This window comes from Elaeis guineensis, chromosome 3, assembly GCF_000442705.2.
Source record: "Elaeis guineensis isolate ETL-2024a chromosome 3, EG11, whole genome shotgun sequence".
Classification (NCBI taxonomy): Eukaryota; Viridiplantae; Streptophyta; class Magnoliopsida; order Arecales; family Arecaceae; genus Elaeis; species Elaeis guineensis.
In genome coordinates, this window is record NC_025995.2 from 114,937,252 (window position 1) to 114,949,134 (window position 11,883).

The window sequence follows — 11,883 nt, forward strand, 5'->3', positions numbered from 1 at the left end:
GAACAACCATGACAACTCGATTAATTTTCGATCGATGACCATTGACATATCAGAGTTATCGATCGATGCTTATTCAGGTCTCCATGATTATCGACATATTATTTTTACTGATATATAGTCGGTAATATCTGAAATTGCTATTACAGAAAGCGCGTAATGACCAGAACATGATCAGTGGTGGATGTAACCATCGATCCCACAATCACAAAATTCCAGAATGTGTAAAACCCACGTGTCTAACTATTATAAATAGTTATCAACATGTTACGATCATCAGTGGGCATAAACAGCCCATTAACTCTAGGATTATGGCCCGATAATTGTCCTTTGTGCTATAAAAAGCAAGACCATGTGCTCGATGGTTACATCTGAATCATCTATAAAATGAAGATAAATGAACAGCATTGATAAGGTAATTCTGAACTGATACTCTATCACTTTCAATATTCTATCTGCTATTCATCACTCTCTATTGACTTAAGCATCGAAGGATCTCCGTCGGACATAATTTCGGTCAGTGCGGACTTCTTTTGCAGGTGCTCTTCTCCGACGATGGGTGCAACAGGGGATTGGCCGCAATAAGATATTTGCCAGCTTTTGTCGGTGGGTGACACAGACAACCAATATAAATCTATATTTTTTTTTGGTAAGAATATAAATCTATATTTGGGCCCAAATCGTGTCCGGATTCTGCAACTTGTTAAACAGTCTTCATGTTGTTAATCCGCACGCAGTCCACTGCTAAATAAGAAACTACCACTAGGACGGTAGAAGAAATGGAAAACCCGCAAATCTCCGTCATTTCCATCATGAAGAGACAGGGGGGCTTCGGAAAAGATCAAGGGTCTATTAGGTTGGAGTATACCAGATTACAAGATAATCTAATAATTTTTAAAGATTATTTATATAAAAAATAATTATGAAGAAAAATAATTTTTATTACGTTTAATTGATGAAAAAATTATTCAAAAAAATGATATTGAAAAAAAAATATTATGTTTGGTTGGAGAAAAATTTATATAAGAATATAACTAAATTTACACAAACATATATATATATATATATATATACTTCAATATAAAATAATTTTTTAATATCAGGATAGCATTGCCATCTTCAATTAGTTTTTATATAATGATATAATCACATAGCCCTTTTGCATAATACCATCTTCATTTTAATTTTTTGATAAAAATTTTTTATTAAATAAATTTAGAAAGGCATTAGAACAAATTCAATAATTACATATGCAGCTTTACTGGAGGTATTTTTATCGAGTATGAATTATCATCATTCGAAAATTTACCGAATATCAACCCTCTATAGTATTTATTTTACCTTCTATCTTTGAAAAATAAACATGGGGCCCATCAAATTTTTTTTACCATCTTTCTCTTCCACTTTTTATATCAAATATAGTAATTTAACATGGAATTCATTTCTTCGATCACCACCCTGGCAATCGCCATGCTTGCATTGGCTACTATCATCCTCTCTCTCACCGACAAAATTAGAAGAGGACAGCGACAAGAGATGGAGGGGGAGTTATCGGAAATTTGGCAATGGCCAGGGAGAGAAGCGGTGGGAGTTGCCCCAAAAAGACAGGGAAGGGAGGATATAAACTGAAGAGCTCTTTTTTTTTCTTTCTTTTAACTTTTCTCATAATGGGATTTTAGAGAATATCCAAATCCTAAATAGGTAGATGTTTGCAACATAAAATTTTTAACCATCGTGGATAACTACCACATCATTTATTTTAGAGACAAATGATCCTCTTTCATCCCTATACCATGCTAATGGTGTCTTATCATATTCGTGGCATGAATGAGAGCCACTCATCTTCAAGATAGTTGACATATAGTGGCTATCCGCAATAGTAAAATACTTTGCAATACAAAAATTATGCCACAGATGATCCAAACTCACCGAGAAGACCCAAGATTTTCGGCAATGCACTTTTGAATTGTAGAGTCCTACATCATTTTGAATAGCCATCATGGCATCCATCTCAAAGATAGGTGATTGTTGCTTATACGAGGGGCACACTACGTATGGCACCCAGTGTGATCATTTAGATTTCCACAACGAACCATTTATCTCGTAAACGGATAACATGATGGATATCTATGGCAGGATCATGGGCATGTATTTTCCATTTTTCCTTTTCTGTATGTGATAATTTGATATATTTGGTGGACCACATGCCCGGTGGTCCGGCCAATATAACCACTCTTTTTCTTGAATAAGCATATTCCACTTATTTTAATTTAGCTTTGCATATCAGAGTTAGAACAGAAATATACCTTTCATACTTAGCAGTATGGTTATTAATTTTACAAATAATAATAAAAGTAGTTAAGTTTCTGGAACTTGGTTATTTATATCAAAACGTAATGAGACAAAACTCTAGATAGTGCGGATCTATTGGCGAAAAGGATGCAAATGGGCCAGCATCCTAGGTGACGTTGATTATTTGGACTCAATAATCGACTATTTCAATCGCATTCCTATGGACTAGAATACCCCATCCCATGAATTCACAGGCAAGACGGGTCCTGTGAAAAGAACATGCATCCCTCCTCTATTCCTCATAACTCCGACGACGACGACCTCGTAAATTCGGCCTTTGGGGCTGGTTGGCCTTTGTTGGTAGCCACAAGATGGATACCTCCAGATAAGCAAAAGGACTTTCAGTTGGCCACTCTTCCTGCTTAAATACAGTCTTATACTGTCCCAATCAAAATCATCTAGGCTACGCTTGTTTGAAGGGATGAGTTTTGAAGAGCTATCCTCAGACTTTAGAAGGATATACTGTTCCATTGAATTTTTGGTTGTTTAGATGGAAGGATGAGCGTGGAGAACAAACCGACGCAATGATTCCACGATGATTTGAATTTTATCATAACGACAGGACTCCTCTTTTATTTTATTTTTTTGGTGTGCTTAAAGAGTGTCAAGGCATTTTATCAAAAAAAAATTAATTGTAAAGTTAAAATTGTAATGAGAGGAGATAAGTTTCCCTATTTTGTGGAAGAATTCTATTTCACCAAACCCGCTTAATAGAATTAATTTCTCTCTTATTTTTTTTGCACTTATCCCAAGAAGACTATCTTCTTAAGTGTTTGGCATAATATCCTCCCATTTGAAAATACAATCTTAAATTAAACCCACCATTTATTCCATGATTCAAGAGAATCTCTGATATGGATCGTTTTAGCCGTTATGAATAGGTAGATAGATCTAAGGAGCGAGATTCGTGGTACCAAAAAACAAATTATGAGCCAAAAAATCATAATTTGGTCAAACGACGTCCGATTTAGATGATTTTTTTTTTTTGAAATCAAATAACGTTTTGAAATCTACATCTTAGAGCTAACTCTTTAGAAGGTTAAAATGAGCTGAAATTCTATTATTTGGATCGTGAAATAGGTTGATTAAATTGAAGATTTTCTTTTCAAAAAAAAAATCATCAAAGATATTTTGAATTCGTGAAGAATTAGATAGAATAATATAAGATAAAATTGATGTAAAGATTGACATATATTTTATGTAAGATTTTGATTTTTTTTTAATGATTATTTTCTCTAATCATATTTATTTTTGAAAATTTAATTTTATTCAAATTAAAAGAGAAATTTAGCTCGAATTGTACAAAGAGGACCTCACTACTATTATAAATCGAAGGTTAGGTGCTTCAATTTTTGATGTGTGGATCATAAATGAAAGAAAAATGAATTTGAATGCTGCTTTCATAATTTTTTTTATTTTCTTCTATTTTTTTTAAAATATTCAAATTGAGTGAATTTTGGGAGTTCTTCATCCGATCATTCTATATGGAATCTGCCAGAAATATGTGGATGATGAATAATATGATAGAAAGAAATACTCAATTGGATGATTAAGGATCTTAGCCTATGGATAATATTAGGCTATCAGCAAATGGCATGTGAAGTTCTATTGGCAAAGCCCAAAAAAAAAGAGAGAGAATAAAATCTAATGGTGTGGCTCCGGAGCGCTGTTTTTCCTCTACCATTGATGCATCATTTCATAGCGACAGATGAGGCGTTCATCACCAGCCATCTTTTATCTCTTTATCTTTGTTAAAGATAAAATATTTTGAAAGTCTTAAATAATTATGATATAAATTCCAACTACATCATTGATAATGATAATTGTTGGGGAATACCCGCTGCCCGACCGACTGCCGGAGGGCCCGACCGACTGCCGGAGGGCCCGACCGACCGGAGGGCCCGACCGACTGGACGGCCCGACCGTCCGACCGCCTGACGGCCTGACCACCCCCGTTGGACGACTCCGACTGGCCGATAGGCCGACCGAACGTCGGTCGGGGCGACCGACTGACGGGAGCCACCAGCGGCTAATCGCCGACTTGGGGTGTGTCGGGCGTATCCATCCCGACCGACTGAACCCGGGGGGCCTGAGGCCCGACTTACATAAAGCTCGCCGACCGACCGGAGGAACCCGACGCCACTCCGCTGGCTGCCGACCTAGGGTCGGCTGACTCCTCTAACCGCCGTACAGCCGCCAGACGTTGTCAGCCCTGACACGGACATGCGGCACAATTACCTAGGGGCATTATCCCATCGAGGGCCGGGTCAACCCTGGTAATTAGACGGCCGCACGGCGACGTGATGTTTTCACGGCGGCTCTGACAGCTCACAGTGAGTTGACAGTTCCTCACTTGTCCGCGCCATTAATGACGGCGCCATACCTAGCTCCACTATATATACCGGGGAAGGCAACAGTGCAAGCGGTCGATCCGCCCGTCTCTCCCACATGCGCAGGCTCGCTCCTCTCTCTCTCTCCCTCTCTCTTTCTCAGAGCTCTCTGTCTGCATTTCACTGTTGCCCAGTCACCTCTCTGACTTGACCGTCGGAGGGTCCCCGCCGGAGCCGCCTCCGGTCAGTGCGGACTTCCTTTTGCAGGTGCACGCTTCCCGGCGATCGGACGACGAGGCGATTGGCCGCAACAGATTGGCGCGCCAGGTAGGGGAACGCATGACGAAGATGAGAGCTCAACGATCGAGAGTCACTGGGTCGGCCAGGCGTTCTTCCCGTCGGGAAGAAGCCTCCCCGCCCCCACCGGCGGCGGAGCCTAGCTCTCCGCGCCCTGCAGTGACCACGGAGGCCCAGATTGCGGCCATCGTGCGGCAGATGACCGTACTGACCGACGCAGTCAAAAGCCTCCAGCAACAACCGGCGGCCCGACCTATGCCTTCCAGGAGCAGCCGCCGACGGCCGCGCCGACCCCTGTCGCCTCCATGCGAGCGCTCCCACGGAGAGGAGGAGGGGCGACCACGGCGCGACGACCGACGGTCCCAGCGGCCCTCTCCTTCCCCGTTGGAACGGGCGAGGAAGGAAAAGCGGCCGCGCACACCGTCGGCCTCTCTTTCAGAATCCTCCGGAGGCTCCACCCCTGGGGTCTCCCAGCATCGACGAGCGGACGACTACGAGCGACGGTTCGAGGAGATCGACCGCCGACTCGCCCAACTGCAGATGGACGGCCAGAAGTCTTCGAACGACGTCGACTTCCAGACCGCCCAGCCTCTCTCTCGACTGGTCCTCGACGAGCCGATTCCCAGTCGGTTCAAAATGCCGAACGTGGAGCCATACGACGGCTCCACCGACCCAGTCGACCACCTCGAGAGCTACAAAGCTCTCATGACGATTCAAGGAGCAACCGACGCTCTTTTCTGCATCGGCTTCCCCGCGACGCTCCGCAAGGCTGCCAGGGCTTGGTACTCCGATCTTCGATCGGGCAGTATCCATTCCTTCGCGCAGCTCGAGCACTCGTTCGTGGCCCATTTCAGCACCAGCCGAAAGCCGCCGCGAACGTCGGATAGCCTTTTCTCCCTCAAGCAGGGGGGAAACGAGACGCTCCGACACTTCGTGGTGCGATTCAACGCGGCCACGCTCGAGGTCCGGGACCTCAACGAAGAAAAGGCGGTTTCAGCCATGAAGCGGGGCCTGAGGTCGTCCCAATTTACTTATTCTCTGGACAAGACCCTCCCCCGAACATACGCCGAGCTACTGGAGCGCGCATACAAGTATATGCGCGCGGACGAAGGAGCGTCCGACCGACGCTTGGTCGAGCCCAGAGGTTCGAAGGAGAAGCGGAGAAAAGGTCGGGAGCCCGCCAAACCAAGAAGGCCCCCGGCCAATAGTCGGCTTTCTCCACCCCGACAGATCCAAAAATCACCCCGCCGACAGACTCCGAGGCCGGTGCGTCCCAGGTATGACTCCTACACTCCTCTCTCCGCTCCCCGTGCGCAGATCTTGATGGAGATCGAAGGGGAAGAATACATGCGACGGCCTCCGCCTCTGAAGGCAAAGGGCCTCGACCATCGGAAGTACTGCCGGTTCCATCGGAGCCACGGCCACGACACCGAGCGATGCATCCAGTTGAAGGATGAGATCGAAAATCTCATCCGCCGGGGGTATCTCGGCAAGTTTCGAAAGGGTCCGCCGACCCGACCGACTGCCGATCGACGCCCCCAGCCGACTGAAGAGGCGCCGACTAACCAGCCGACGGCTGGAGTCATCAACATGATCTCCAAGCGGCTGGGATCGGGGACGTCTACAGGCGGGGAGCCGACGAAAAAGCCGCGCCCAGACGACGTGATCACCTTCTCCGAAGACGACGTTCGGGGCATCCAGACTCCCCACGACGACGCTGTTGTTGTGTCGGCGACAATAGCCAATTATGATGTAAAACGAATTTTTGTTGATAATAGAAGTTCGACAAATATTTTGTTTTACTCGACCTTCTCCCGAATGCGACTACCAACTGATCGGCTTAGTAGGGTCTCCACGCCCTTGATCGGCTTTGCCGGAGACACCGTCACGACAGAAGGAGAAATCACCCTGCCCGTGACGGTCGGTACCGAACCACGGCAAAGCACAGTCTCCCTCATTTTCGCGGTCGTCCAAGTTCCTTCGGCCTACAACGCCATACTCGGGCGACCCGGATTGAACGCCCTCAGGGCGATCATCTCGACGTACCATCTCCTTGTTCGGTTCCCGACCAAAAACGGAGTCGGGGAGATGCGCGGAGATCAACAGCTCGCCCGACGATGCTTCCAAATCTCCGCTCAAAACGACGAGACAAAGGATCCCCTGACTATCGATAAACTGGATCAACGGGAGGAGGAAGAACGGGGTTCGCCGGCCGAGCAGCTCGAGGCGATCCCGATAGGAGAAAATCCCGACAGAAAAGTTTGGGTCGGGTCTAAATTGCCCGACACCGAACGCCACCGACTGGCGGAGCTGTTGACGGCCAACGCCGACATATTTGCATGGTCGGCGGCAGATATGTCGGGCATCCCTCCAGAAACAATTACTCACCGACTCAACATCGACCCGACAATGAAGTCGGTGAGGCAGAAGAAAAGGTCCTTCGCCCCAGAAAGGCAGAAGGCCATCGATGAAGAAGTGGACAAGCTGCTCGAAGCAGGCTTCATTCGGGAATCCACGTATCCCGACTGGCTCGCCAATGTCGTCATGGTCAAGAAAGCCAACGGGAAATGGAGGATCTGCATCGACTATACCGACCTCAACCGAGCATGCCCGAAGGATAGCTTTCCACTCCCGAAGATCGACCAGCTGGTGGATGCGACGTCCGGATTTCGACTGCTCAGCTTCATGGACGCCTTCGCCGGGTACAATCAGATCCGGATGGCACCTGAAGACGAGGAGCACACCGCGTTCGTGACCCCCAAGGGCCTCTACTGTTATCGGGTGATGCCCTTTGGATTGAAGAATGCCGGCGCCACCTACCAGCGACTCGTCAATAAGGTCTTCAAAGACCAGATCGGGCGTAACATGGAGGTATACGTGGACGACATGCTGGTAAAGAGCACGCAGATCTCGGACCATGTTCAAGATCTCGAGGAGACCTTCCGCACCCTTCGACGACACCGAATGAAGCTCAACCCGACCAAATGCGCTTTCGGGGTGACCTCAGGGAAGTTCCTCGGATTCCTCGTTTCTCAGAGAGGGATCGAGGCCAACCCTGAGAAGATAAAGGCAATCCTCGACATGCGTCATCCGAACACCAAGAAGGAGGTCCAACAGCTGAACGGAAGAATCGTTGCTCTTAGCCGATTCATTTCCCGATCAGCTGAAAGGTGCCTCCCGTTCGTCAAGACCCTGCGCCAGGCGAACGGTTTTTCTTGGTCGGATGAGTGTGAACAGACCTTCGAAGACCTGAAAAGGTACTTGGCTTCCCCGTCGCTGCTCGTGAAGCCGCAGGTCGGGGAGACCTTGTATCTCTACTTGGCCACATCTTCTGAGGCGATTAGCTCGGTGCTCGTTCGGGAAAACGAGTGTCGGACTCATCAGCCCATCTACTATGCCAGCAAAGTGCTCCACGGCACCGAAGCCAGATACTCGGAGACAGAAAAGATGGTTTTCGCCCTAACCGTCTCCGCGCAACGGCTCCGACCATACTTCCAGGCCCACGCCATTGTGGTACTCACCAACCAGCCCCTGAGGGCCATACTGCGCCGACCCGACACATCCGGACGACTCGCTAAGTGGGCGATGAAGCTTAGCGAGTTCGACATTCAGTACCGGCCAAGGCCTGCCTTAAAGGCCCAGGTCCTGGCCGACTTCATCGCCGAATGCCCGACGACCGACCAAGGGTCGGGAGCTGAAGGCCCGGGACGAAATTCGGTCTCTGAGCCAGACCCGATCTCCACCTGGGTACTCCACATCGACGGAGCCTCCAACGCTCAGGGAAGCGGGGCTGGGCTCCTGCTCACGAATTCGGATGGGGTAGTCACCGAATACGCCCTCCGGTTCGACTTCGAGGCCTCCAACAATCAAGCCGAATACGAGGCACTCCTCGCGGGCTTGAGGATGGCGAAGGAGCTGGGCATCGACAGCCTCCGGGCATTCTCCGACTCTCAGCTGATCGTGGGGCAGGTCAAGGGCGACTTCGAGGCGCGAGATCCGACCATGATCAAGTATCTTCAGAAGGTAAAGGATCTCGTGGCCCGCCTCGAGTATTTCGAGATCTCCCACATCCCCAGGACGGAGAACGCCCGTGCCGATGCTCTCTCCAGATTGGCAACGTCGGCCTATGATTCTTTGGGTCGGACGTTCGTCGAAAACCTCCAACAGCCGAGCATTGATCGGGTCGAAGAAGTGCAGCAGCTAACGTCCGAACCAAGTTGGATGGACCCGATCGTCCGGTACTTGTCCGACGGGACCAGTCCCGAACATCCCGCGGAGGCCAAGCGACTGCGATGGTCGGTGTCGCAATATGTGATCATGGACGGCCGACTCTACAAGAGGTCGTTCTCCCTCCCTCTGCTCAGGTGCTTGGGACCGACCGACGCCGACTACGCTCTCCGAGAGGTTCACGAAGGAATTTGTGGGAATCACTTGGGGGGCAAGTCCTTAGCCTTCAAGGTCTTGCGACAGGGCTACTACTGGCCGACCATGAGGAAGGATGCGGCAGAGTTGGTCCGAAGGTGCGAGCCATGCCAGAAGTATGCCAATATTCAGCACCAACCGGCCAGCCAAATCACTCCCATTGTCGCTCCATGGCCCTTCGCTCAGTGGGGAGTCAATATTCTCGGCCCCTTCCCACCGGCGTCAGGCCAGAGGAAGTTCATCGTTGTCGCCATCGACTACTTCACGAAGTGGGTCGAGGCCGAGCCCTTGGCGCAGATCATCGAGCGGAAGATGGAGGACTTCGTCCAAAAGTCCATCATCTTCAGGTTCGGATTGCCGCACACCATCATCACCGACAACGGACGGCAATTCGACAACCAAGACTTCAAGGACTTCTGCGCCAGGTTCCACATCCGTCATCGACTAACTTCAGTCGGGCACCCACAGTCCAACGGTGAGGTTGAGGTGACGAACCGAACCCTGCTCCATGGACTCAAGACCCGACTGAACGAAGCCAAAGGTCTCTGGGTCGACGAGCTGGGCTCCGTCCTATGGGCTTACCGAACGACCCCCCGTGTCCCGACCGGGGAGTCGCCGTTCAGTTTGGCCTACGGGACAGAAGCTATGATCCCGCTCGAGATTGGCCTGCCATCTTCAAGGGACGAGCAGTACCACGAGCCGGACAACTCCGAAAGCCGGAGGGCCGACCTAGACCTTCTCCCCGAACTGCAAAATAAGGCTCAAATCCGAATGGCCTCATACCGACAGAGGGTCGCCCGGTACTACAACGCTAAGGTCAGACCAAAGCTCTTCAGGCCTGGCGACCTAGTCTTGAGGAAGGCGGAAGTGTCGAAGCCCTTGGACCAAGGGAAGTTGGCTCCCAACTGGGAAGGACCCTACAAGGTTGCTGACACCTTCGGGCCGAGAGCCTATCGGCTGGAGACCCTTGAGGGGAAACCCATTCCCCGGACTTGGAACGCCGACAACTTGAAGCTGTATTACCAGTGAATTCTGTAATCCAATTATCGGAATACAAGTTCAATGTGAAAAATCGGAGCTCTAACTCTTCAACTACTGATCGGCGCTCAGCCCCGACGCATCGACGCGGATCTGGCACCGACGACACATCGGTCCCTCACACGGACCGATGCATCTACGACGACGGGAGTCAATACTCCTTCGACGACTCGTCGGACCTTCACAAGGGCCGACGGACTCTTATGAACGGGAGTTACACTCCCTCGACTTTCGGCAACACATCCGCCCCTGACAGAGGCCGATGCAGCTGTTGCGACGGGAGTTCATGTTCCCTCTACGGTCGAATTTTCGGGCAGAATCCTTTGGCCGACAGGCCGATCGGGCCCCGACCGGGGAAAGGCTAAAAGCCCACGCGACTGTTGCCGCGACTTCCGACCATGCTACGGCCGGTCGAGGGATATTCGGCTTACCACCGTCTATCATATGACGCGACCTTAGTCGCACCCACTACTCGCCGACCGACCAATGGCCGGCTGAACGACATTCGGCTTGCCACCGTCTGTCAAAAGACATGGAACCCGACGCAGAGTAGGGACCCGACTTACTATCGTCCCCCGACATTGCGACGCAAATGACCGACTAAATGCATCTACGGGAGTCCGAACCCCTAACCTTTACAAGGTTCGGTCGGCTCCCGACTCAACGGATGGACCCAATTGGCAACTTCGACTACCCGAAGCCGACCTATAGTCGGGACGTATTCTACCTTCGGGGCTGCACAAATTGTCGAAGTCCTATCGGCTTACGTAAGTTGGCGGCTTGCTTAAGTTAGTGACTAAGGTTCCACGTCGCAGCAATGGTCGGCATTACAAACAAGAAGTAAAAGAAAAAAATTTCATTCGTTGATAAAAGGAAATTACAGAGTCGGGACGAAGCCCGATTACATGTGTTTTCAAAAAGACAAAAATAAAGATGGTCGGCAGACCCGATCACCCGTCCTGGTCGATCTCTTCGACCGACGGAGGATCGGGGATGATCGGCGTCTCGGCCATAAGCGACGCTTGGTCGGCCGCCGAGGGATGGGCTTCGGTCGACAAAGGAACTTCGGTCGGCGCCTGCTCCGGGACGGCTTCCTCCACCACGATGATGCCTCCCGACGGCTGGTCGGCCATCTCTTCCGTTCCTTCTTCTTCGGCTCCTTCCTCGGCGAACGGAGGGACGACGCGGCTAACGTCCACCTTCGGGTACAAGGCACGGACGGCATCCCGACCATCCTCGAACCCGACCCGGTATGAGGCGAAGCCCGATTCGAGCATCTCCTCCCGATGTCGGTCGGAGGACCGGAACTCCTCCACCGCCCTCTTGGCCGACTCCCTCGCCGACATCGCCTCATCCTCGGCTCGGGCGAGCTCCTCCCTCGCCGACTCCGCCTCGACCTTCGCCATTTCGACGTCGATCTGGGCGATGGACAACTCCTCTTCGGCTT